We start from the raw sequence: 26,400 nt of genomic DNA, 5'->3' as shown, positions 1-26,400 counted from the left end.
GCTCAGGAGAGAGGGGATAAAAGCCTGCTGAGGAGTGTTCCCCGCGGGCAGAGAGTGTGGTCTTTTGTCTTCTCTCTCTGACCCTATTTGCAAATATATACCCTTTTGTGTTACCAACAATGTGTGCCTAAAGGATCATTATTATTCATGAGCCTCCAAAGAAACGAACCGTGATTTTTACATCAACACTGTAGATATATCAATAAAACATGCCCAACTGATCACTCACTCTCTGTCTTTCACTCTCTCTTTCTATATATATAGTGGTCTTTTGTTTTAATTGTGGAGGAACATGGAATTTTATAGAGCGACTTTAGGATTTTTTTATCAGGGTTTTTTCAGTTTTCCAATAGGGAACACCAGAATTCCTGCTAGGGAGGCCAGTGACAGAACCCTGCCTGCTCAGAGCTGGCACCTTGGACCCAGCTAGCTGTGGCTGACCTCCTGGCCAAATGGGACCAGGAGGACATGCTTTGACAGTTCAAAGCAGGCCGCCACACCCGGAACATCTTCCAGGTGAAAGCTGCCCAGATTGCCAAGCAGGTGGTACACATGGCAGTAGTGCTGCACAAAGGCCAACCCTGCTGCCACAGCCCACTGGCAGGTGGCCCAGAGGGGAAGTTCAGCTGGCACAAGGGGATGTGTCCCCAGGTACCAATTGACTGGGCCTCAGAAGCTCCTGAGACCAAGTAGCCCTGAGCTACTTGACAGGGCAGCTTTTTATACTGCTGGGGACAACACAAATGCTGGCCCAGGGCTCTATCTCTCCCTGGCTGCAGATCTGTGAGGAGGCAGGCAGGGTTATTTTTCCCCAAGTGGCACAATTTGCTCCACACCAAAGTGCATGTCTGAGCATGTGCCCTGAGGCAAAAAGCCCTGGCTCAAATTTGCACTGCTTCCACTTGAGCTGCTGCAAGCGCATGTGTTTGCACATGTGGATGTGCCCTCTGGGCTTTTTGCTTCAGTGCACGTGCTCAGACGTGCACTTTGGTGTGGAGCAAATTGTGCCACTTGGGGCAAAATAACCATTCCTGTCTCCTCCAGGATCTGCAGCCAGCAGGAGGCAGAGCCTGGGGCCAGCACCTATGCTGTCACCAGCACTATAAAAAGCTGCCCTGTCCTTGCCCCAGCAGTATAAAAAGCCACCCTGGCAAGTAGCTCAGAGCTAGTAACTCTCAGGAGCTTCTGGGGCCCAGTTAATTGGTACCAGGGGACACTACCCCTTGTGCCAGCTGGACTGCTGAAGCAGCCCTGAGTGTTCCCTGCACCCTCTGCCCACTGCAGCAGTCTGGCAGTGGGGGCTGCTGCCTGGTTGTGACCTGCTGTGCACCTGCCAGACCCGGATGGGAACTGCACAGCCAGTAGAGGCATCTTCCCCTCTGGGCCAGCTGTCAGTGGACTGTGGTTGCAGGGTTGGCCTCTGTGTGGTACTACTGCCACATGTGCCCCCTGCCCAGCCATCTGGGCAGCTATTGCCTGGAAGATTTCCGGGTGCAGTGGCCTGCTTTGAACTGTCAGAGCATGTCCTCCTGGCCCCATTTGGCCAGGAGGTCAGCCACAGCCAGCTGGGTCCAAGGTGCCAGCTCTGAGCAGGTACGGTCCTGTCATTGGCCTCCCTAGCAGGAATTCTGGTGTTCTCTATTAGAAAACTGAAAAATCCCTGATTAAAAAAAATCCTAAAGTCAGTCTGTAAAATACCCCCAAATCCAAGTTCCTCCACAAGTAAAACAAAAGACCACTATAAAGATAGAGAAAGAGAGTGAGACAGAAACGGCGATCAGTTGGACAATGGTTTATTGAAATATCTTAGTGTTAAAGCAAGAGTCTTATCATAATAATAAAGTGAACTCTAAATACATGATTCATGAATACATATTTTGCTGCCCTCCCACAGGGGTGGTGGCACCCACACAAGGGGTATGTCACCCCAACAGGGGATTTGGCCCCCACACAAGGGCTACGGCCCCCAAGCAGGGGATTCAGCCCCCCCCCCAGCTTAGGGAGTGGGTGGGTCTGGCCCTCCCCCCTCCTCCAAACCCCCCGACCCCTTACTCATTGGCCCTGGAGCCCTGGTGCTGAACACGCAGCCTGGCTGGCCATGTGTTTCAGCACTAGGGTGAGGGGCCAATCACAGAGATGCTCTGGGAACCAGAGCATCTCCATGGAGGACCCAGCCTCCAGTTGCCTGCTCTGCTTTTTTAAACTTTGATTTTTTTAATTTTTCTAATTTCCTTCCTGTGCCGCAAGTTTGCAGCACAGGGAACATTTTTTCATTCCCACACATGCCTGTTGCCCTGCCTCAAAGGGGTTTGAAATGGGGCAAGAGGCACATGCGCACTCATCTGGACGTGCCCCCTGAGTTTATTGTTTTGCGTAAAGAGGGTCACAGACAGAATGCTTACCTCCACTGGAGAGAGTGTTCAGTAGATTGGGAAACTGGCTTCTTTTTTTTTCTTCAACCCAAGATACAGAGATACCTAAGAAACAAGAGAAAATATATTTTTAAAAAGTGAGATAGATAAATAATAAATGAACCTTATAAAAAACACACTGTGAGTTTTTTCATTTCTTTTTTTTAGTCAACCAGATCATTTTGTGAGAGAGTTTAAAACCTTAAGGAGATAGATCAGTCCCTCATTGTCCAGTGGTGTTTAAATTGCATCCTCCCAGTAAAAAACACTTTAACAACAAGACGTGGCAAACAAGACCTGAGGGCATCACTGAGGAAATGAAACAGGGAATAATTTGGTAATTTGAGACCAAATATCCGTGACTGTGATTTACATACACCAAGACACTGAACATAATACATCACAGTAAGCCTCTCTGAATCCTGTACTCCTGGTTTCTGAGATCCCACTTGACTTTGTGTCTGGACTCTGTTTTCTGGATTTCATTTTGGATCTGGTAATTTGGTCTCTGACTCCTGAGTCTCAATGTGGTTTTTGATTTGGATGCTGCCTCTGGACATCCTCTTGGATTGGGTAGCTTGACATTTGACTCCTGAACTTTGATCTGGCCTGTGTTTTGGACTTTGCCACTGGATTCCCTCCTCAGAGCTGGTAACTCGGTCCCTGATTCCTGACTCTTGTTTCAGTGATTTTGGGCTTTGCTTCTGGCTCTGCCCTCCTCCACTGCCCACATCCTGGTCTTTACAAGTCTGTTGATTGTTTGTATTTTCTTGGTGTTGAATATGAGCCTTATGCATTCTGTATTTGAGCTCAAAGTCTGTTTATTCTGGTTTGCATGTGTGCTTTGTTGAATAGAAGTCAGATATCATCATCAAAAGCTAGTTCTTCCAGTTCAGTTGTTCTGCAATTTATACCTATGCTTTACTGGTTTTGAATGGTTTTGCTTGTTACCTAGTTTATTGTGAGGTTAACAGTAGAAGTGAAAGCTAATTTTTTACTTCAGTTCTTACTTCAAAGAAAGGTGATAATAGTGGATGGAACATTACACTATAACTAAAGCCATAGTAATGGTGTTTACTATTTTGATGGGATTATGGGATCACATATTAGCTGTGTAGTATTTTACACAGTATTTCCCAGTGCGTGAAGGCAAAAGTCTTCTCTAAATCTGCAATAAGGAATAATGTGGAGTTCCACTCTCTGCTATATTCTGTTATGCTTCTTTGTGCAAAACTTTCATTTCTACCTCTGCTATTCCAGTTGAATCTGGTCTGTTGGTATTTTTAACTAAGCATGGTGTCCCTAATGCCTTATATCCTGTTAAGTAGGAGTCTAAAAAATATTTTGCATGCTACTGTTTGTCACTGACATCTCTCCAGTTGTACATTCTATGAGATCTCCATAGGCAGTTTTAATATTAGTCCTTTCTTCCAATCATATCATCCAGGTATGTTCCCTGATCTTATTGAATAGTTGGTGTATAATTCTGGATGGGTGTCAAGTGTCTGCTTTGTATAGTTCTCTATTTAAGTTGCCTATTCCTGGCACTTGTTTGTTTGTAACCTTGAGTGCCTTTGCACCCACTTCTGAATGATTTGCATCTGTTGTAGCTAGATGTAGCTTATCATCTGTTAGCACTGCTGGATTATTTGACTTTATGATTAAGGACCTCTTTGAAGTGCTTGGCTCACCATTTCATTTAATCTTTCCTTTGGGTTAGTAGCTTTCCATCTTCTGTTTGTTCATGTTTTTTGTGATCTTGTATACTGTTGTCACATCTCCTTTCTTTGCAGCTGTTTTTGCTTTTTCTGCCATGTCCTCTGGAGAATTTCTTTCGTCTTTTCTAGAATTTCTTTACATTTCCCTGTTCTTTTCTTAATCTCATCAGGTGGACTTTCTGTTCTGGTGTTTTGTTACTATTAATCCTTTGTTTTATAGTTCTCCTTCCTTCCACTGCCTTCCAAGTTTCTTCAGATATCCATTCTTTTCTATTTTTGTTTCATATTCCTAGTATTTCCTTTGCAGTGTCAACATATATCAAACTTAATCTTTGATTCAGGGCTTCTATATCGTCTAGTTCTCTTTCTAGGGCAACAAATCTGTTTCAAATTTCTATGCTGAAGGAGCTATGCATTACTGGTATTCTAAGTCCGGCAATGTAAAACTTTCTTTCCTGGTTGCTTGTTGGTATATTTTTCTTTAGCTTGAGCCTGATCTATGCTTTATGAAGTTGATCATCACTATTAACATATAGGTACTTTTTTTAGTTCTGACATCCATTAGAGAGCTTCTCTGTTTCCTATTTGTTAGGATATGGTCTGTCTAGTGTATAGTCCCCTTGCTTGGTGATGCCCATGTATGTTTGTGAGGAAATATTGTTTGTCTGATGAAAAACTGCTACATTTCTAGCATTCTCATTTCTGGTTCCAGTTCCATTCTTCCCTACGGTTCGCTCATGTTCTCAGCTGTCCAATGCATTCATTTCCTTTAGGTAAAACATTACATGCAGCTACCTTTTAGCACTCAAGTCACCCATTACTATGAGCATGTGATGGGGTAGAACTTCAGCCGTGCTGTGTTGCTATAGAAATGATCTTTTGGGTTTTTTTCATTTTGTTTAATTTTCTTCTGCATAATTTATGGGCGCAGAACATAATATTACTGCTAGTTTTCTGTATGGTGGATGAAATCACACAGTTATTTATTTTCAGGTTTTCATTCAAGTAGTTATTTCTATGATTGGTGTAAGTGTTTCTGTCTTCAAGAGTATTCTTTTCCTATCACTGCATGCAATGTGTTGACCCCAAGGATTGCAAGTTTCATTTCTTAAATGGCTTGTGCTGTTTTTCCCATTTCATTTATTGTTCAAGTTGATCAGCTGACTAAATATTCCTTTTCTCCTAGACAAGGAGTGAGAACTTCTCTGGATTCCTGTAACCACTGTTTCAAAAGTGGATGCCCATCCCTATGCTCAGTCCTCTTCGTTTCCCATCTGGACTTGAGACTGGCTATGGTGGAGTTGGTTTTGATATTTGATGCTAACTAATTAATAGAGATCTGCAGTGCTGCCATTTTGGGTGAGCTTTCAAAAAGTCTATTTTGTGCTAAGATGGATTTTAATAATTGCTATAAGTATGCTATTAGTCAAAAGGAAGCAGGAAGAAACCCAATTATTGAAATAGACTGCTGTGACTGGAATCTATAGCTGATATATTAAGGCTCTACTGTCATGCTTAATAACTGACAGCTTGCAGGCAATTTTGGAGAGGAAAATGAACATTAGTAATGAGTTAACTGATCATTATTTCTTTTCTCATGCTATTAGAACAGTATCCTGTAGGGTATCAATTAATAAGCTTTATCACACAAGCTTTTTTCTTATATGCCCCCCACCAGCTTTCCAGTACCCTCCTTGTGTAAACACTTTGATCAAAGTCTCCATTTGTTGAATAGCATGTCATTCATTCCCTGGAGGACCCAGGAAAATACCTCTACCTCAGTATGTGAATATTACTTGAGACACCTTTTGTTTTCCTCTTCATTAAAACAGAATGACCCAGGTTCAGATGATCAAAACTATCTTACCCACTTTGACTACTCTAATCCTCCTGATTACTTTAGCAAAAGAGAATTGTGACACTAAGAATCTGAAGGAAGTAACTAGCACAATGTAGCAAACTTATCTTTTGAGCTTTGGATGAGTCCTGGGCTCAATATTCTGCAATTTCAATTGGTGGAGCCCATCCACCAATTAGAAGCAAGCCAGCATAAGCAAGGTCACACCCTTTCTGCAAATGGAGGCGGGCAAGGAGCAGTCCTGACCTGGTTCAAGACTGTGCCTTGCCAGGGCCGGAGAACTTTGAGGGTGGAGCCCCTGAAATGTATAAAAGGAGCAGTGTGTCTGGCATACAAGGAGATGTGTTGGGATAGCTGAGGGAGGATTGGAGCAAGAAAAGTTGGGGACAAGCTGCCCCGGGGGGACTAGCCCCAAGCTACTGAAGATCCCTGGGAGGGTGTGAGATCCTTGAGCTCATCACAGTGCAGGGACCCGCTGCATGGAGCAGCCCTGGGAGGGTGTGAGGCCATCAAGCTCATCACAGTGCGTAGTCCAACAAATGGAGTCTAGGCCCTAGGAGTGCAGCAAGGCAGCTCAGGCTTGCAGACCCTGGCAAGTGGCTGGCTACCACGGTGCACAGGACCTGGGCAAGAACCAGGAGCAGTGATCAGTGAAAGGCTTCTCAGGTTAGCCACCCAGTCTGAGACTGGAAGGCTGAGCCCCACATAGGGCCCCAGTGAGCAGAAAGAGGCCCGGTGCCAAGCTAGGAACAGAGAATAGGGAAGGCTGCCCCAGTGTGAGGCAGATGGTTGGGGGCCCAGCAACCCTGCTGGGTGAAGCAGCTAGACTCTGTGCTCAGAGCGAGGCATAGAGTAGTGCAAGCAAATCTGCAGAGGACCGTAAGGACCAAAGCAGGTGACGTTGCAAGGCTTGGGTCCCCAGGCTGAGGGCACCAGGCCACAAGGGGTGTTTGGAGGCAGTGTGGAAGAAGACATCGTGGTGGGGAGCATCACACTGGGACAAGGTGGACCATCAGAAGGGCCATGAGTTATTGGAGCACTGCCGCCCTGACAAGGAGGGGAGATATTAGGAGTGGCCTCATTAGAGCTGGGTGGAAGACTCCTCCCAGTGGGTGGGTCCCAAGACCCTGTTGGGAGTGGGTGAGGGGTCCCCTGTTCTCCAGGCTCAGGGAATCAATCAATAATTAGACTTTTATACAGTTAAGGTTCTGAGTTTATATTGTGCTTTATATTTTATAAATAATATTGCTCTTTATTATTTTAGTGCTGTTAACTGCGATGCTGATGGGTTTGAGAACTTGAAGAAATCTTTGGGTTAGTTGTGTACATATTTTTAAGTAATGGGTTTTACCTTCTGGCGTGAATATTATTGGATTCATTGGGTCAGGTAACTCATTTCTTGACTTGGAGATTATGAAAGTTATTTTGTAATATCAGGTATTCAATTATTTATAGCATATAAATGTTTTAATTATATTTGTAATAATAAAACTGTATATAGTTAAGTGAGACAATACTCATGGGGTTGTGTCTATAGGGAAACACAGGGATCCGCATGTAGGGCAGTTCTGTCCCTCCCTCAGCACCCTAGCCTGTCACCACTTTCTTTCCATTTGTCTGGGAGAACACACCCTTGGTGTGCCCAGGTTACACGTGCTTCTCCTATTACAACTCATTATCAGACAGAAGGTAATTTCCCTCAGTAAAATGTGAAGTTTCATCTTCCCCCGCAACTTTTGCAGATGAGATTAATGGGGTTAGCTCCACACATTTTCTGGCTGGCTGGCACTGGAGGAAGGTGTGGGTGGCCATCTGGCTTCCTCTTCTGGGAAGACATTAGTACATAACAATTTTTATGTTTAAGTTTTCTGAAAAAATGCCATGGCAAATTGGCCAAATGCCCTGCATTCTTATCTATTTTGGAAATCAGAACCTGTTCTTAAGGTGAAATTTCTCTCTTGCTCACTGGGAGGAAAGATAGGCTTGTAGCTAAAATTATAACCTGCAACTCTTAACCCACACTCCTATATTTCCATCGTTGCTATAAACTTTCTGTGTGACCTTGAGCAAATGACTTTACTTGAGCTGGAGTTTCCTCATCTTACCTATTTACAGTGATGTTGAAGGACTGTAACCCAGATCTACAAAGATGTTCAGGTTCTAATCCTGAATTCACTGATACTTCTAAGATACTGTGAGATATTTGAATGGGAAGTTGTTTACAAATTCAAAGTTTTATTTTAGTTGGCTTTCTACAAGGAAACCAGATCACCAGTTTGCATCCCAAAGTTTGCACCTGGGAATATGAGAATCTGAATGCAAATTTCAAAATTTAGTAAGCCAGCGCCCCTCACCCTACCCCAGTTTGAGATCTTTTTGGTGTTCTCTGAGACCTTTGGATAACTTAGATTCTTCTGTACATTCACCCCTGCAGCCTCATCCACTTTAAAAGAAATTTGAACTGGGTATTCAAATAAGAAAAAAAAGGTAAATACTGGTCAAAAACACAAGTGTCCATGAACATAGTTTGCATTCTGAATGATTCTTCAGTTTGACCATGGTTAGGTCCCATTTATTTCCTATTTGTGATGCTTATGGTTGGATTTTTGTTGGCACCAGTATTGGGGAAATGACTGTCCTTTTCTCAAATATTCATGTTGTGCAAGGAAGGGAGTTTGTGTTTTAACAAGAATATTAGTTACACATCAATCAGTATTTGATACTCACCTGCCTTTACAATATAACACTACCTCTTTTCAGCTGTAGATATCAGAATTCTTACAAAAGAGACACACATCAGTTATTCTTAGTTTAGAGGTGGGGAAACTTAAACACCAAATTGTTTAACTCCTCGCTCTGGCAAATGAATAAAAGTAAAGAATGTCAATCCCAATCCTTCTGTCCCCTCCATTGGGTGACTGTCTCCTTCAGCCGTGTCACTTAGGCCCTCTCTACATGTTACAGGTATTGTGCAATTAGCTGGTTAATTGCTCAATTATCTGAAACCAGCTACATGTGCAAAGTGCCTATCACGCTATAATAAGGTCCAGCCAGCTACAAGGTTAGACCTCAAAAATGTGTATTAACATTATAACTGGTTGGTATCCAGCCACAGGTGACCTGTAGGGGGGACACAGAGGGACACATGCCCCCCTTGAAATTGGCCACCACTGGCTTCTGCAGGTGGTTGCCGCTTGCCACCCTGTCGCCAGTGCCGCCAGCACAGCTGCCCAAAAATTGTGTCCCCCCCAGTCTCAGGAGGCACCGGTCATTCATATATCCAGCTTTAATTTGCATGTGATTATACTCCCAGTCACAAGGGTGCACCATGTCCAGCTGGGGCTGTGAATCTCACAACTGAAAGGAATCTTAGCCTTGGCAGCTGCTGACTCTGGGTCCCGGCAATGTCCAATGACTGCCAGAACCCAGAGTCCCAGAGCTGCAGATGCTGGGTCCTTCAGCGCACCTTCTGGTGCTAGGACCTGCAGGGCTGTGATCTCTCAGCTGCGATCCCAGGTCCTCATGCAATGTCCGTTAGGCACAGTGGAATCTATTGTGCAATCTTACAATCATGGCTCCTGCTATGCACACGTGACATGGCACGAGGTATGATTATGAGATCACACATTAAATCCCATTATGCCTTTACCTGTACATGTAGTAGGGCCTTTAAATGTTTATTCCATTCACAAATAAAGGAAATATAGAGAACTGTTATGACCACTGAGAGTGATGCAGCTAAAAGTTTATGTACCCTATCAGAATTCAAATACACTGAAAGTGTGGAGTCAGCGTGGTTTGTAACATAATACAATGATTGGATATTTTTCCTAACCTTGTTCTCAATTTTGTCTGGTAGAAAACGCAGGCCCTACCTTCCATGCTCTCCTCAGAGAGCCTGCTTACTTCCCTTCAAATTGTTTTACATTTTTTTCCCTAGCCCTTGCCCTGTGAGGGTTTATGCTCTGTTTGCCCTTCCCTGGCATTGGCAGGGTGACAGGTTTTCTCAGTACTGACCTGTGGCCCTGCTCCCTTTTCTTACTTAACTACAAAACAAAAACTAAATTGGAGGTTAATAGCATTCCAATTTAGCTGCTTACATAGAGTAGGAGGTAAGAGCTGGGGCAGACAGGTGGCAGTGCTATGGAAATGTTGCAGAGAACAAGTAGCTTCACTTCTCAAACCTGCTTTTTCCTATTTCTGATTGTGGTCCCTACTTAAGGTGTTCATTAAGGTGAATGGGAAGAACTAGTGCTATGCACAGGAGATTGAAACAGAAAGTTGGCTCTCAGAAGGGTTCACATTAGTCCTTTATACATTTCAAGCTTGTGCTGTATGCTCTTCAAAAGAAATCTTAGGTAACAGCCTTGGCTTTTATCTCCATTGAAATTAAAGATCCTATAACAGCTTCCATACAGACAGTGGATTTGATATGCGAACCATACTAAAAAATTCTCCTGCTTGATATGATTTCAGGCTACAAATGTTCCTCTAGCTACTCTAGATCCTCAGGCTCTGGTTTTGGGTGGTGCATGCTACTCCAGCTACTCTTATCTTTTATCTGAAAGGTTGCCACATGTCATTGCTGAGCCAAGTGTATTCCTATATAAGCACACATAAGTAAATAGAATGCCGATTTAAAACACAACCCCTTTTGAAGTCCTGATCTTGACTATTAGTTGAGGACTATCTCCAAATAAGCGAGCATAATCACTTCCTCAGTAGAGAAGAGGAAAGATGGCTGTCCAAAAGATTGGCTTCCCAAGTGGCCCTTCTTGTCAAGTGGCTGTTAGAATGCTGCTGGGAAATGCCGGCTGATTCCCACTGACTCTTTATAACAGTAGAGAAGTGGGGTGGGAATAAGCTTATGTACAAGGTGAAGGAGGGTTTGAAACGGGCCCATTTGACAAAGGAAGAACTAAGTCTTGGGCTGTCATACCTTTTGATTCCATTTTTTCTATAAAGCAGTATAAGTCAGTATGGCTCCATCCAGGGCACGAGAGCCTTGTTGATGGGGCTTGTTAATTTGAACTAGTTGAGGGTCATAGTGCAATCTAGTTAATCATGTACACTATATTAAATCTCTGAACACTTAGTTTTACTATTTTTTATGTTTGCAGGAGCAGCCCCTACAGCAGCTAGTCTTCTGAAGGCTTATTTACTGATGTCTGAGCCACTTATAGAGGCAGACTGAAGAAAGGCTTTATCTGCACTCTCAATAATCACAATAGTTTAGCAAAGAATGAGCATGGCCTATTTTGAACAGTACACAGTAAAAATCTTCCTTTATAATAAATTTGAAAGATGTTGAGAAATGTCTAGTAATTCTTGCTTTTTCTGGATGCTGAAAGATGCAGCTTAATTTCCGTTGAGAAGTCTGAATCTATTGCAAGCCATTTGAGTCTTTAGTTGCAGTTTTCTTATCATGGCATGAACTGCTATACATTACATATGTATTTTCAGGATCAAGGCCCATATTACTAATTGTTCAGATCTTGTGTATTATCTTATTGATATTAACTTTATCATCTGTGCTGTTTGCTAATTCCTGCTACTACAAATTTTAAGAACAGTAATGTAAAACATTCCCTATTATTACACATGGCTAGCAACATACAGTACAGGAACTATTGCCCATTAGTGATATTTTTAACAGTTTCTTTAACTACAAAAGTTGTACCAAACATCACATCCAAGACAATAATTGGAATAGATTACATTAAGTTGTACAACTAGTTTCTGTGGAAAATTACTTGAAAAGGATTTTGAATGTCTAAAGAAGTTTCTTTGTTTGCCTGGTGTTGTTGAACTGGAATACTTGAGCACCTTGAATTTAGTATGATTAAGATAAGCACATCAGTGGCTGATGAAAGCTGCAGACCACTCTGCAGTAAAATGTTTATTTTTGTGCACAACTAATCAAAGCATCCCCTGAGACCTCTGTGGGGGACAATTCTTCAATTTCCTCTAAAAAAACAGCTAACAAGCTGGTCTTTAAAATGGAGCTCAATTGTTGTTTGATCAAATCTATAACCTGACAACACTTCTCCCTGCTGGGTGATTGTTAAGGTGGTAGTTTCAGGAGTGTCTTTCATTGTGAATCTTCATGTGTGCTTACTTCTAACCTGATCTGTACTTTGTCAAAGTCTACCTTGAACCTAACAGGATTTTACCAGCAAGCACACCTGGGCATTTCCCTGGGGGCAAATAATAGCTGCACTTATTTATGCCACTGCTATTTGTCCCCAGGGAATGCCCCTGTATGCATGCTCTGGCACGTGGAAAGTTGCCCTGGGTATGGTAGGAACTTACTTCGGAGCCTCCTGGGGCTCCAGCAGTGGCAATCCAGCTGCACAGAGCCTGGCCAGCAACCACAGTGTGGCCCTGGCCAGCCAGGCTCTGGTTTTGGGTGGCACATGCTGCTGCCATGTGCTCTACTCTGCCTTTTTTCGCATGCTTTTTTGTTTATTTCCTGATATCTAAATTTGGCTCTGCACTGCAAATATGCAGTGCAGAGAACCAAATCACATGTGCGGGGTGCATTCTGTGGTGTTTCAAAATGCACGTGTGCTTGTGTGGATGTAGCCGAGGAGATAGTTTAGAGTTTATTAAAGGGAAAGAAATATAATTTATTTAGTTTAGTAGAGTTCAGAAAGACACAGCCAGAAAAATGGAGCATTTGTGGTATGAATGTACATAAAAATGTGAACATGTTGATTCCCAATGATCGTCTCTGCTGTTTTTGGCCAGATGGAGTATGCATTTACTCCAAGTCAGTTCTTGACCATGTTTTCTTCTCTTTGCTCTTATTTTACGTTCTCTTCACTAATGTTCATGTTTACCATGGTTGTCCATGTACAGTGAAGTCTTTTATGTTTCAACCATATATTTAATACTTCTGTTGTAGTGATATTTTATCAGTTACAATACTACTTTAAAAAAAACAACCATGAATGGACAAAACAAATGCCTATTCTAATTCCACTCATCTGGAATGCTGGGTGTCAAGGCATTTGTCATGGTACTTGCTGTGGAGAAGTACTCCCAATAAAAATCCTGTAGCTTAATGAATGTCAGCACCATTTTAAAGTTTTGTGCTTGACATCAGTTTGCTTTATAAAGGATCAAACTATGCATTTAACAAATATAAAACTATATAGCGCAGCAAAATATTCTGCTCATGGGGCCCTATCAGAACTCTGTGGTTCATATGGCCATGAATGTGGAGATCTGAATGGAAGTAATTAGTAAAACTTTTGGGGGGAGGGAATAAACCTTATTGCATTGAATACTTTACAATATTTTCTAAACATACAACATGCAACTTTCCCACAACAAATCAAAATCGGGATGCATGATTTAGGCAGGAGAGCTGTTTGCTCTGTTGGAAAAAGAGAAAGCCTGGAGATACCACGCATGTTATGCAGCTGCCAAGATGGCTGCTGCTTGTGTCTGCTCAACTAACTGAATGATCAGAGACCCGTGTCAGCCCTCCACAGCTGTAGCTTTTGCCCATAGCAACAAGTGAGCTGTTGGTAGTATCTTAATGAGGTTTGTGATGTGGAAACAACACTTTATTTACAGACACTTATATGAAGAACCACTTATAGAATTAACTGTTTTTCTAATGTCCTTGTAAGCATTTGACGGCTAAGCTATGTGATCCAGAGTAAGACCTCCTGGGAACATAAGGTGTTTTTACACGTGCTCTGGGAGTGTGTGTGTGTGTGGGGGGAGAGGGTGTTAATTAAAGCAGCACCAAGAGCTGCTCTAATTAAAATGCCCAAAGCGTCTTGTGTACCAGAATCCCCACGCTGAAAAATGGTGGTAGGGGTGCTTTAGCTAAAGATCGTCAAATGAGCACCGCCACCATTTTCCAGTATGGGAATGCTGATACACATGATGTTGGAGTTTGCTAGAGCATGGTAACTGCCACGCTCCAGCAGACTTGATACACTGCAGGAAACTTGCTGGATTAACAATGTAACTGCAGCGCATTGGAGCAGCCTTACTGCACGTGTATAGGCGCCCATGCTGTCTGAAAAATGTGGCATCCCAGGACACAGCCTGGGAAGGGCTGCAAGAAAACTCATTCTGTCATGCAATCATCTATGACTCTAGAAAAATCTCATTTCTAGAGATGATTTGTATAAAAGAAGGAATGATAGTTTCTGGGAGTGTATGCTACCTCTGTTGCAGCCTGTTTGGTATAGATATCAGTGGGAGGTAGTAAGCCTGGAATTCCATCCGTCACTATTTTTCTGACAGGAGTCTCACTTTAGACAGTTCATGCTAACAGACGTTTCAGAGAAATCTGATCTCCTCCCTCACCACTGTGATACCATCCTACAGTTCACTTCCTCATTAAGCAGGACTGCAGCTGAAAAAGTAGATGTACAGAACTAACCATCTATTTCTAATGCAGAGCAAATGATGAAACAATACAGCAGAAATCATCTGGCAATCTGAGGAAGAATAAATCTTACAAGAAGGGGTTGAGAGTCCATAAGGGGTGGAACTATGGATTTTATAAGGAGGAAGTTTTGAAACATGATATGAATGAATGCTATGATTATTAGAAGATCTTTAAAAAGCCATATTAGTTATGTTCAATCTGTGTAATACATACAATGAGTCATTGCATTTAAGATATTTTCTCTAAAAATCTTTTACTAAATCCCCTGCCATCAATATTTACCTGATTCTTTTATTTGATGATGGAACCTATGAGTGCAGGTCTTTGCTACAGGAAGTAATGCCAATTAGATGATAATTCATTAATTCTAAGCAAAGGAAAACAGACATAAAAAATCTAATATTTCTGATGAGAAACTATGCATCAATTTCCTATAAAAGTCCTGCTAGCATTCTATGTAAGCATTACTAAAAAATAATAATGCAAAATAAGTATAAAATGGTAGAAATCCCAGTGGGAACATTGTATTTCTTAGCTAAAATGCATTTAATTGACTTTGATGCATCCATTGCCTCTGCAATCTGCCAAAAGATTTCCAGCTTGAGTACCTGACTAATTAGTTTGCTAGGCACCTTATGGAGAAAGTATAGCTAAGGGAAGACATGGCTTTCAATTAGAGTTAGTGGAATAATAATTGCAAATAATGTGTTCGATTAATTTTTCCAATCAATGTTGAATAAATTATTTTTGAATAAATGTCTTCATTAGCAGACCAGCTTCATGGAATATAAATAAATGATTTATTTCCCTCCCCCATCGATCACTGAATAAATTATTCCTAAATGTTTTGATACAGTTAGCCAACTTCATCCTATAAGGGAAAAAGATGAAATATACAGAAGACCGAGGAAAATAATTTGTAATGTTTCTGAAGTCCATGAGAGATATTTCTCTTATATCAAAACATTTGAAACTATTTTCTTTTAATCTGAAATACCAAGAGAAACAGGGGCTCAGGCAGGAGCCCTGTTACTAAGGCAGGATCAGGGATGACTGACCCGACGGTGCACCCTGCCAGGTGGAGGAAATTACACACACAGGGCAGGACCGGGTGATTAGCCCGCCATGGCTGGTATATATCCGGTGGTGGGACAGATATTTTTTGCCTTCAGGAACAAGAAGACAGTGAAGGGCAGCCAAGGCCCCAGATGATGAGGAAGACAAGAAGCACACCCGGCGACCTTGGAAAGACGCCGAGACTGTGGGACCCAAGACAAGGAAACGCCAGGTAAGCTGCGTGCCTTATGATTCCTGCAGCTCCAGTGAGTATGGGAAGAACCGGGGCAGTGCAGCAGGGGAACCCCGAGTGGCAATAGGGACCGTGAAATGATGGGCGGACAGGAGGATCCCATGCTGGTCCAGATCCTGACCTCAGATCTGCAACGTCACCAAGAGCAGTGGCATGGAAAGCAGAGGAGTAGCTGAGATCGCTCCTGTTATGTGGCAGACATGAGAAATGCGGGGAACGCACCTCGTTAATGAGATGATCAGTGCTTGGAAAGTTCAGCACTACATTGTAACTGGGAGGCATTTGATGCCGAGTTATCTGACCTGCAGCTTGGATGTGCCTCGCTAATGAAGTAATTAGCAACGTTATTGTTCTTCAGCTACTTTATTTTGGGAAAATAAACCAACAATGAGCATGTATCATCGGGGTGGCATTTATTGATCCCTAGCCTTGGAAAACCACTGATCTCCCTCATTTTCTTTCAATCCAAGTCATGGCAGGCGAGCACAGCAGGGAGATGAAGCTAGGTTCACTCACACAGTCATACCAAGGCATATGTGTAACTCACTGAAATGCATAAACTCAAGTATATGGATCCTAATTCAGAAAAATATTTAAACAAATGCCCAGATTTAAAGGTATGAATAACACCATTCATTTCAAGTGCTTTGCTGTACTACAGACATGCCAAAACAGGGAACAGAACCTGAATATTATATATTTGTCAGACCCTGGATGTTTATGTAATGTTTGACCTTTCAAGCTTCATAGAACCCACATTGTAGAAAATAACTTTATGTGGGCCAGGGAATGAATTTTACTACCTTCATAGGTATTCTGTTTTTATTTTTTATTGTTCCAAAACAATTTTTTTTTAGAATCCAGAAGCAAAGGCAAGCATGGTGGTACAGTTGCACCTACTTTGATTCTTGCCACCGTGGTAAGGAAGAAGTTCTCCACACTTCACTGGGGCAATGGGAGGGTGTGTGTGTCTGTGAGAGAACTAGCACAGCTCCCCCAGGCTTCTGACTCAGTGTCAGACAGGCAGAGATGTAGGGTGTGAGCAAGCATTCACAACAGTTCCCAGTTCAGGTTTAGGCAGCTTACGGTAAGGCACCTAAATTGGGAGCAGTGTGCAGGCGTTCATTGCTGCCAGGAGCAGTGCAGGCAACCCAAAGTAAGTCACTTGGCATAGAGGGAAGTGCTGGTGTGTCTGGGGAGGGGCACTGGGGGCATGGGGACAAGTTCTGGGAACCTGCACTGGGGGGGTGTTCAACAACCAGGGTATGGAGACCTTGTGTCCCAGTCACAGCAGCCGGAGACTGTATCTGCATCCACTTCACAGCAGCAGGTGGAATGATTTTATTTAGTACTAATTCAAAAATATAAGCAAGTTTTTTCTTTTATCATCAAGATTTTTCTTCCAAATCTCCTCCCACCAGACACAAAGTATCTAACTGAAGATCCAACAAGAGCTTACCCACTGTGTAATAGCTGAAATCTAAAGTGGTAAAGGAATTCAGTCAGTTTGAATACCTGCTACTCTTTTTTTTTTTTCGCTCCAGAGACTTGCAAGTTCGGTTGAGTACTTGGGCATGTACATGTACAAATACAAACATGCTATGTTATACTATCTTTTGGTGCATGTGGTAACATAGGCTTTGAATTAAATAGAGGAACTAGTGAACCTAATCACTACTTAATTCCTTAAATGCTCTCAACCCAGTTTGAAACTCTTTAAGTAGCTGTTTGAACATCATAATGTGATTCTGTTTACAATAGGAGTGCACAGTTTGTTTTGATCTTTCTAAGTGATTCTAATATTACATTGGATATAAAGGAAACTGATCCTATTGTTATATAAAGATTAATGGTCAGTGGGGTTATAAGAAAGAAGGCAACTTCAAGTTTCCCTAGGTATCTCAGGACTATCAAATAACATCTACTAAATGGAGACCAGGCACAGTTACTAGCTAACCTTGGGTCACTGCTCTCAGTCTATTTAGTGTCAATAAATAAGAAAAAAAGAGTGGGCTGCTACTCTGAAATATCTGATTTTCTCTATTACTTATACTATTGAGATATTTCAACTGCTGATGTATGAAGGGCTGACATGAGATCATCAATTAAGGTAGTTAATAAAATCTAAAATAGGAGTAAACTAAGATAAGAGCGAGTTATCAATATCACCGGCCCCGCACTGGGTCCCAGAATCCTACCAGTTGAGCCCCACTTGGACCCCTCCATTCAGGCAGCCTATTCTGCCTTCATTCCAGGCTGCATAGCACCCTGAGCTGCTCCACCTTATGGGTGTGCTCATCCCCCCCAACCCCAGGACCTTTGGCTCACTAGCCCTGGCCCACCTCCTGGCCAGTTGGAACCCCAGGCCCTCAGCTCTTGGACGTTCCTCGCGGTGGGCCCCTGGCCCTTTGACCCTTCTGTTCCTGGCCCCAGCATTGACCAGTCAGGGGATGTTCAGACAGGTTCTTGAGTCTATGGCCTCATGCTCTCTTTCTGGGGTCCACCTTCTAGACCCTACAAAGGGGGTAACCCACCCAGTTGTGGGGGCTAGGGGTTAAGGTGCCCTGACCTGCCTTTCACCGGGGTGGTAACTGGCCTGGCATTTCCTGGGGGCTCCTGTGCCACTGAGAGCCCCACCAGGCCACCCACTCCCAGCAGCGTTCAGTTTTAGGTCATTCCCAGGACCAGGAGCCTCCTGACCATCCACTGGTGGTGACACCGGTGAAGAAGACTGCAAAGGGATAAGAGATAGGTCAGAGGTGACCAGGGAGGCTGCAGAGAGGGTGAAGGGCCTGGGCTTTGAGGCATCTCCCACAGTGGAGGTGAAGGACTGGCAGGTGAGAACAAACAGCTACCAGGAGACCCAGATGACATATTCTAGGTCTCACCCTGATGCTGCCAGTGGGCTGAGGGTCAGTCAGGAAGGGCCTTAAGCCTTATAAAACCTACAGGCAGTGCAGCAGGGGAAATTTAGGTTGGATATTAACAGAGATCTGGGTTTTCCATTTCCCACGGAAAAACACAGATTTTCTCCATTTCTATTTTAAAGGAAAAAACCTGGGAAACTGTGCTTTTTTCCTTGCAGGCTGGAAGAGTTTCAGGCTTCTTGGGGTTGGAGGGAGCAGGATGCTGGGAGGAGGGAGTATCACTTGCATGTGCACATGCACACATGCCCATGAAAGCCAGGCAGTGAGTTGGAGAGCGGCTCCTGTAGCTCTCCAGGTAAGTCTATGGGGTGGGGGGAGGGCACAGGGAGGGAGCACAGACAATGTGTCAGGAGGGTGCGGGGGGGCGGGGTACATGCTCCCCCCACAGATTTCTGCATCCACAGCAAGGCACGGGGCTGCAGCTAGACCAGACTAGCTCTGGGCAGCAGCTGCTTTTGCAGCCTAGTGGGTGGGACCTGGCATGGAAGAGAGCACCATGGTACCAAGCCACTAAGGCAAGGTACTTTCTGTCTGCCCAGAAGCAGTGAGATGCACAACTCTGTGCTGCCACCACCACTGCTGCACCTCACGTTGGTGGCTATGTTGGTGTGGCACTCCCTCCCCCACTGGGTCCTACCGTGTGGGCCATGGAGGTGGGTTCTGACCACAGCTGGTCCAGCTCTGTTGCAGCCCCATGCCCTATGCCCCACACCCCACTGTGTGGGGGGGACACATGTATCCACTCAGTACATCACCTGTGCCCCCTTCTTCTCCCCATGTATTGCCTCTGCCCACACTGCCCCTTACCCACACCTACCCCGTTCCACACACATCCACCCTCTTCCTCAAACACTGCGGGGCTGGGTCCTGGGTTCAGGAGGAAGTGGGTTGGGAGTGAGGGACACCAGCAGGACCAGGGGGCTGTGGCTTGGGTTGGAATGAAGAGCAGGTGCAGGGGCAGAGCACAGCACTGGCAGATCAGAGCTGTTCAGCACCACAAAGCAGCAGAGGGGGCAGCTTCAGCTGGACCCACATCCTGGTGAGCTAAGGGGGCAGGGGGAGCTCTGATTTTCCATGCTAAAAAACAGAAAATCAAATGCCAAAATATATAGATATATAGAATTTATTTTATTATAATGATTGAGGCACTGGTAGACTTCCAAATTGCTTTAAAATTGTAAATATCTCAATAAAACATTGTGTTCAACTGATACCTATATATATGGTGGCATTACATTTTAATTGTGGCAAAATGTGGGTTTGGGGGGGTTTTAATAAAAGAATTTGGGAATTTTTATCAGAGAATTTGCAGTTTTTAAACAGAAAAAAACAGGATCTCTAGTATTAGGAAGAACTTTCTCACTAAAGGTTTGGTTCAGCATTGGAACAGATTGCCTAGAGAAGTTGTGGAATCCATGCTCTAGAAATTTTTAAGAGCAAGTTAGACAAGTCCCTTGTCTGGAATGGTTTAAAAAGAGATGATCTTGCCTTGAGCAGCAGTTTGAATTAGAGCTTGTGGTTCCTTCCAGCCCTATTTTTCTATGATTCGATAGCCCCAAAATGAGTTTCTCAGGCCACCAAGAGTGTGAGGCTGATTCCCCGCTACCCAAATGTAAACAAGATATGTAATGGATGTCTAAAGAGGGCAAATATATTTTAGATGTGTCACATATCAGGGAAATAAGCTAGTTTTATGACTGGGGTAAAAAGGAGATATAATATGAAATTAAGGAAGAGAAAAACTTATATTTTTATAACACAAATGTCCAAAACGTGAGGTGTATTAACCTTTGAATAGAATTGGTCTAAAGCTAGGAAGTTTTTGACATTCTAAATATCCTGTTTTTGGAATAAAAAAGTAGAAATCTTTTAAATCACTAGTCGAGTGGAAACTCAATTGATTTAGAAACAGTTTATGTCATTTAAAAAAAATGAAACAAAATTGAGCCTGGTAGTAACAAGTTTTAAAGCTGGCAAAACTTTCAGGGTTTCTAGGCTACCAACTTCCTGTCTTCACACCAGGGTTATAAGACCCTTTGAACTTAATTTGGGAAACTCTGAGAACCTCAGATTCAGAGCTGTCTGCACAGTGGGATGGCCAAGAGCTGCAAATCCTGAAGCTTAGGTATCCATAGCCATGAGGTAGTCAACACAGTGGGGCTGTGCCAGAGGCAAAATTTTCCAGAAACACCCCCAGGTAAGCTGGTCCAATAGGGCTCCCAGCCCGGCCTGGTCCAGGAAGAGGCATGGGTACAACCTTAGTTTCCTGGATCTCTTCATGTGATACACTGTACTTCCTTTTCATTGCTTTGTAGCCATGGTGCAGGTGTGGCCAGAGTGAATATTCCTGTGGACACTTTGCAACAAATGATAACTGCAGGATTGCCTGCAAATACAGTGGACTCACTGGTCAAAGCCAGCAGTTTCCTAGCCCAGTATGTGGTAACTGTTCTGACCCCTGTAGATCTTCCATCAGAAAAAAAACATTTCTCTTGACATGAAGGAACAACTTATTTGATTGGACCATCCTATCTCTTAAAGTCTGGGCATACCTGCTTCAGGCATAGTATTTTTCTTTGATCTGTTTAAAGAATCAATTAAATATATTTTTTAAACAAATTCATTTCAACTCCCATGTAGATCATAAACTGGATTAGTCTTTGTACTGATGCCAACATTCAATAGGAATTAATAATGGAATCTAGCAGAAAAGTGAGGAATATACTAAAATTTGTTGAAATTAGTAGATTCTTGATTTTATTTTCTCCTTCTTCCATTCTGGAAAAAAGCTTAAGAGGAGGAATAGCTGGCAATTCTGTGTCTTGCTCTTTGCAGAACATACAGATGCTGAGATATAACAAACATTTTTGTTTTTGTTTCGCTAGGTTCAGGAGGGTCAAATACTGGTCTGACCTCTTAAAAGCTTTTCATTTCAGAGCCATGGAGCTCCTGGGGAACTGTTTGATCATTTATTTGTCAGTTAACAGGTTCTATGTCAGAAATTTTCCTATTGTTAGTGCACAAAGCAAATGTGATGGAGAATAATGTAAAATAATACCGTATGAGAGGTCTCCTGTTGTATACTGCTTAGTTCTGGAAATGAAGCCAGTATCAATCAACTGTATGGTAAAGTTCCCTTTCTCTAGTCGTCTCCATCATGCACATTACTCTGTCTGTCTCTCAGTTCTCTTTCCAATACTTCTATTGCCAACCTTAATATGCAGCATGCTGGAAAGGCAGGTGCCAGGTCTTCTGGCAGGGGAGGGAGAGGGGCTAGACAGGGTAGGGGGAGAGCTAGAGCTGCAAGTTCCCCCCACTCTGCCCAGACATAGACACATCCTCTTTTCTGGCAGCCATGAGTCTTCTGTTGCCAGTGGGAGCAGTCCCTGCACTTGCACCACTCCCTAACACCAGAAATAGCCACCAGCAACAGAATGACAGTTTCCTCCCTCCACTCCAATTTCACCTCCCAACATGAGCCCCCAGTGCCAGAGGAAGAGCTGGATCTGGAACCAGGGAACCTGAGTGCCCTAACTAAAGAAATTCTGGGGACTGAGGGGGAATCTGAGTTTGTGCTTCACACCCCTCAAAGTTCCCCTGGAGCAGGGGTGGGCAAAATGTGGCCTGGGGGCTGGATGCAGCCCACCAGGCCATTCTATCCGGCCTTAAAAAATTCAGAAAATTAATATTTATCTGCCTCTGGCTGCCTATCATGTAGCCCTTGATGGCTTGCCAGAACTCAGTAAGTGGCCCTCTGCCCAAAATAGTTGCCTGCCCCTGCCCTAGAGGCACCTGCCCCTGCTCAATAAGGCACCTCAGAGAAAGTTCTGGGAGCAGGTGACTCAGCTTCCCCTGTTGTTGTGTTTCGACCTGCTGAGGAGGGGGATAAGGAAGGATCCCCACCCTCAACCCTGTAGTGGGGAGGGGAAGGTGTAGTGTCGGATCATTTTGAGGTGGTAGATAATCCCAAGTATGCTATCTGCCAGCACTGCTGAAGGCAGATTGGCTGGTGCAAGGAGGTGAAAAACTTTACCACCACACCAATGCTGCTGCATCGCAGGAAGCAGCACCCCCTCGCCCTTGTTCCTTCTCAGCCTGGCACCAATGGGAGCATGCCCAAAGGGAAGTCCCCCTCTCACTCTAAAGCCCCCATCCCCCTGAAGCCAAGGAAGGCCACCCTGGAGTGGTGGGGGAAAGCTGCAGACAAAGTGGGGCTCGTTCTGAAGGCGAGTGAGGTCACCCAGAGCATTGGGGAGATGCTTACTCTGGATGGCCAGCCCTTTTCCTTAGTTTAGTGGCCAGGGTTCAGGCGGCTCATGGTGCTTATGGACCCATCCTACCAAGTGCCCGCATGCACCACCTTTAGCAGGACGGTGCTGCCCTCCCTGTATGAGGTATGCAGGGAGTACTTGAGGGAGGAGCTGCACAAGGCATGGCCACAGGTAGCCTCACACTTCAGCTCAGACAAATGGAGAAGCTGGGGTAGAAATCATGCCTACCTCTCCCTCACAGGACACTGGTGTGATCAGTCAGGCCGTCAGTGAGCTCTCCTTCAAGCCGAGGTGATGGATGAGTCCCACATGGCAAGGAAGATCATGATGGCTATGAACCGTATGGTGAAGGGATGGCTCGCTGGGCAGGGCGAGCTCACCCGCAGATCATGGTCATTGACACTGGAGCCAATATGGTCAAGGCGGTCCATGATGCCAACTTTGTTGGCATACACCGTGTGGCACACGACCTGCACCTCATAGTCAGGGATGCCTTGAAGGGGGACAGGGCTGCCAGTGATGGTGCTGTCACTACCACCCAGCTGATTTAAAAAAGCAGTAGAAGTAGCAAAAAGGTGGCAGGCTACTTCCACCGAAGCATCAAGAGGGGCAAGATGCTGTGGGACAAACAGGCAGAGCTGAGCATCCTGCAGCACAAAATCATACAGGATGTGAAGACTCAGTGAAACTCCACATACCTGATGCTGGAAAGGCCGGTGGAGCAACAGAAGGCCATCCATGAGATGGCCTTGCTCAGGCAGATTGGGATCAGTGGCTGCCTTAACAAAGCAGAGTGGGATACCATCTCCCAGATCTTGGTGGTCCTCAAACCATTCCACGAGGTCACCAAGACCCTCAGCGCTGGCGATGCCTTCCTTATCCAGGTGATCCTCATAGTGAAGGAGCTTGAGAACCCAATGGAGAAGTTCCAGGGGATCAGTGTTCCTGGCTGGGACAAGTTGGTGTCACCAGATGTACAGGCACTGGTGAGGTGGCTGAAGGAGGTCATCAGGAAATGGCTGCGTCCATTGTAGTCCACTACGGTCAGCATGCTGGTGGGCATGTGCGACCCAAGGGTGAAGGGGAGCATGTGCACTGGCAGCACCAAACCTCCATCACTGGACGGAGGTGCTAGTGAACAGAGTCAGGGAGGCAGAAGGGCAGAGATGAGGGGATGTGGAAGAGGGGGATCCACTTTCCCATGCCAGCACTCCCAGCACCAGCACCAGCTAGTCTCCTCTACACCAGCTGCTGCCAATGTGGACCAAAGGCATGGATTCAGTGTTGGGGTCCAGATTCACCAGACTCCAGCCTCGGGCAAGTAGTGCCAAGGCTTCGGTGCCTACCTATCTCACTGACGATGTGGAGCTGCTAGACAGTGACCCCTTGGCTTATTGGGCAACCCGCAGCCAGATGTGACAGGATCTGGCCATGGTTTCCTGGTAACACCTGTCCTGTCCGCTGACCAGTGTTCCAAGTGAGAGGGTGTTCAGCATTGCTCGGAATGTTGTGACATCCCACTGCACCTGCTTGGATCTTGCTTTGGTGGAGCAGCTGGTGTTCTTGAAGGTGAACCTCCTGCTGCTGGGGTTGCCCAAGCTTCACTTGCAGATTGAGTGAGTGCCACCCTCCTCACTACGTCCACTCCTATTTCTATTTTTTTTTAAATCAGTTGATGACCCACTCTGAGCTGGAGGTGGCACTCACTGTATCACCATCCAGCAGGGAGAGAACATCTCCCTGAGCTCCCATTCCAGGATGAACTTGGAGGTATGGCCTGAGGCTATGGGGAAGAAGGAGGCCCCAGGTCCTAGGCATGACTGCTAAAACTGCACTCCGCCAGGGTCAGGAGGCCTGGTGGAACTGCCAGCAGTGCAGCAGCCCCATGAAATGGCAGAACTGAGGATCCCCCTGGTGAAAGGTGGGTAGGAGGTGCCATAACCTCCAGCCACCACATACACACACACAGTCCTGGCTGGAGAAAGCCCAGACCCGTTGCACCTTTGACAGGGCTGAGGCTTGCTGGTTGCAGTGGAGTTGTGAAGTTCCAGGTGAGCTCAACTTATCTGCCTGGGATGCCAGCTTTTGGGTTGAAAAACACTTCATCAGGCTGAGGAAACACCTGCAGTTGGTATGTGTGCTGTGATGGAAAGAACAGTAAAGAAGGCAGAGGCTGGCATGCAATGCAGGCAAGAAAGCCAGTCAGTGAAAATGGAAATGGAGGCATCAGGGTGTGAGAGAGACAGTCTGGGGTAGGAGGAAAGGGGGATGTAGCAGGCAAAAGTGGAGAGCTACCTGTTGCTATCTGGGAAGTCAGATGTCTGGCAGGTTGTAGGCATAAATCCAATTTATGTAGACATAAATCCAATGTCTACAATGAGTCCATGAGTTTCTATATCTAGGATGATGAAGTGAAGTTCATATGCCCATCTGTGAAAAGTGGTTTGTAAATTCCCTTTGAAGTTCAGGGCTGAGAGACTGGAGACAGAGTGGGTTTTTTGTGAGAAATGTATCCCCACAGGTAGTTGGGTATTCTTGTCTGTAATGGATTCTGGTGTGCAGTTTGTGGGGGTACTGGAGATATGTTAACAGGTTTTCTGTTTTGGGCTATAGGAAGTTGGCTGCTGGTAATGAGGTTAGTGAGGTTCAAAGCTTGTTTGCATTTACAAACCACTTTTCACAGCCAGGCCTATTAACTTCACTGCATGAACCTGCTAGATACAGAAAATCATGGACTTAATATAGAGCCTGGATTTATGAGACACTACAATCTGCTGGACATCTGACTCCCCAGGTAGCAGCAGGTACCTTTCCACTTTTACCTGCTACTTCCCCCATTGTCCCCATACCCCAGCCTAGCTCTCACCCCCTGATGCCTCCATTTCCATTTTCACTGACAGGCTTTCTTTCCTGCATTGCATGCCAGCCTCTGGCTTCTTTACTATTGGTTGGTTGGTTGCTCGCTCAGGGGCAACCAGCTTGAGTTCATTAGGGGCAGGTGCTTTCAGACCAACCTGGTTGCCTTTTATGATCAGCTCACCGAAGTCTTTCTGGACTTTAGAAAGGCCTTTGAGACTGTCTGTCACCCATTCTCTTTAAAAAAACTAGGCAACTGTGGCATTGATGCCAACACAGTCAGATGGGTGGCAAATTGGCTAAAGGGCTGCACCCAGAGAGTGGTGGTGGACGGGTCATTTTCCACCTGGAGAGATGTCGGCAGTAGAGTCCCCAGGTACTGGTCCACAGGCCCGCACTGTTCAACATCTTCATCAGTGACTTGGACAAGGGGGTGTAAAGCACCTTGTTCAAATTCATGGATGACAGTAAGATGTGGGGAAGAGGTGGGCACACTAGAAAGGAGGGACAGGCTACAACTAGATCAGGACAGGTTATAGGGGTGGGCAGATGAGAATAGGATGGGATTCAATACTGACAAGTGCAGTCCTGCACCTAGGGAAAAAGAACCAGCAGCATACCTATAGGCTGGAGA

The 26,400-nt window shown here is 44.7% G+C and overlaps 1 long non-coding RNA gene across 1 annotated transcript in view; it reads left to right on the top strand.

The window, feature by feature from the left end:
- The window catches only part of LOC109311462, a 13,002-nt gene extending 10,410 nt beyond the window's left edge, over window positions 1-2,592 (top strand). The window contains exon 3 of the long non-coding RNA XR_002101511.1: window positions 2,580-2,592. This is a non-coding gene — a long non-coding RNA (uncharacterized LOC109311462). The remainder of the gene's footprint in view (window positions 1-2,579) is intronic.
- The last annotated feature ends 23,808 nt before the right edge of the window (window positions 2,593-26,400 follow it).

This window comes from Crocodylus porosus, unplaced genomic scaffold (assembly GCF_001723895.1).
Source record: "Crocodylus porosus isolate Cpor-Errol unplaced genomic scaffold, CroPor_comp1, whole genome shotgun sequence".
Taxonomy (NCBI): domain Eukaryota; kingdom Metazoa; phylum Chordata; order Crocodylia; family Crocodylidae; genus Crocodylus; species Crocodylus porosus.
This window is presented reverse-complemented; position numbering and strand designations above follow the sequence as displayed.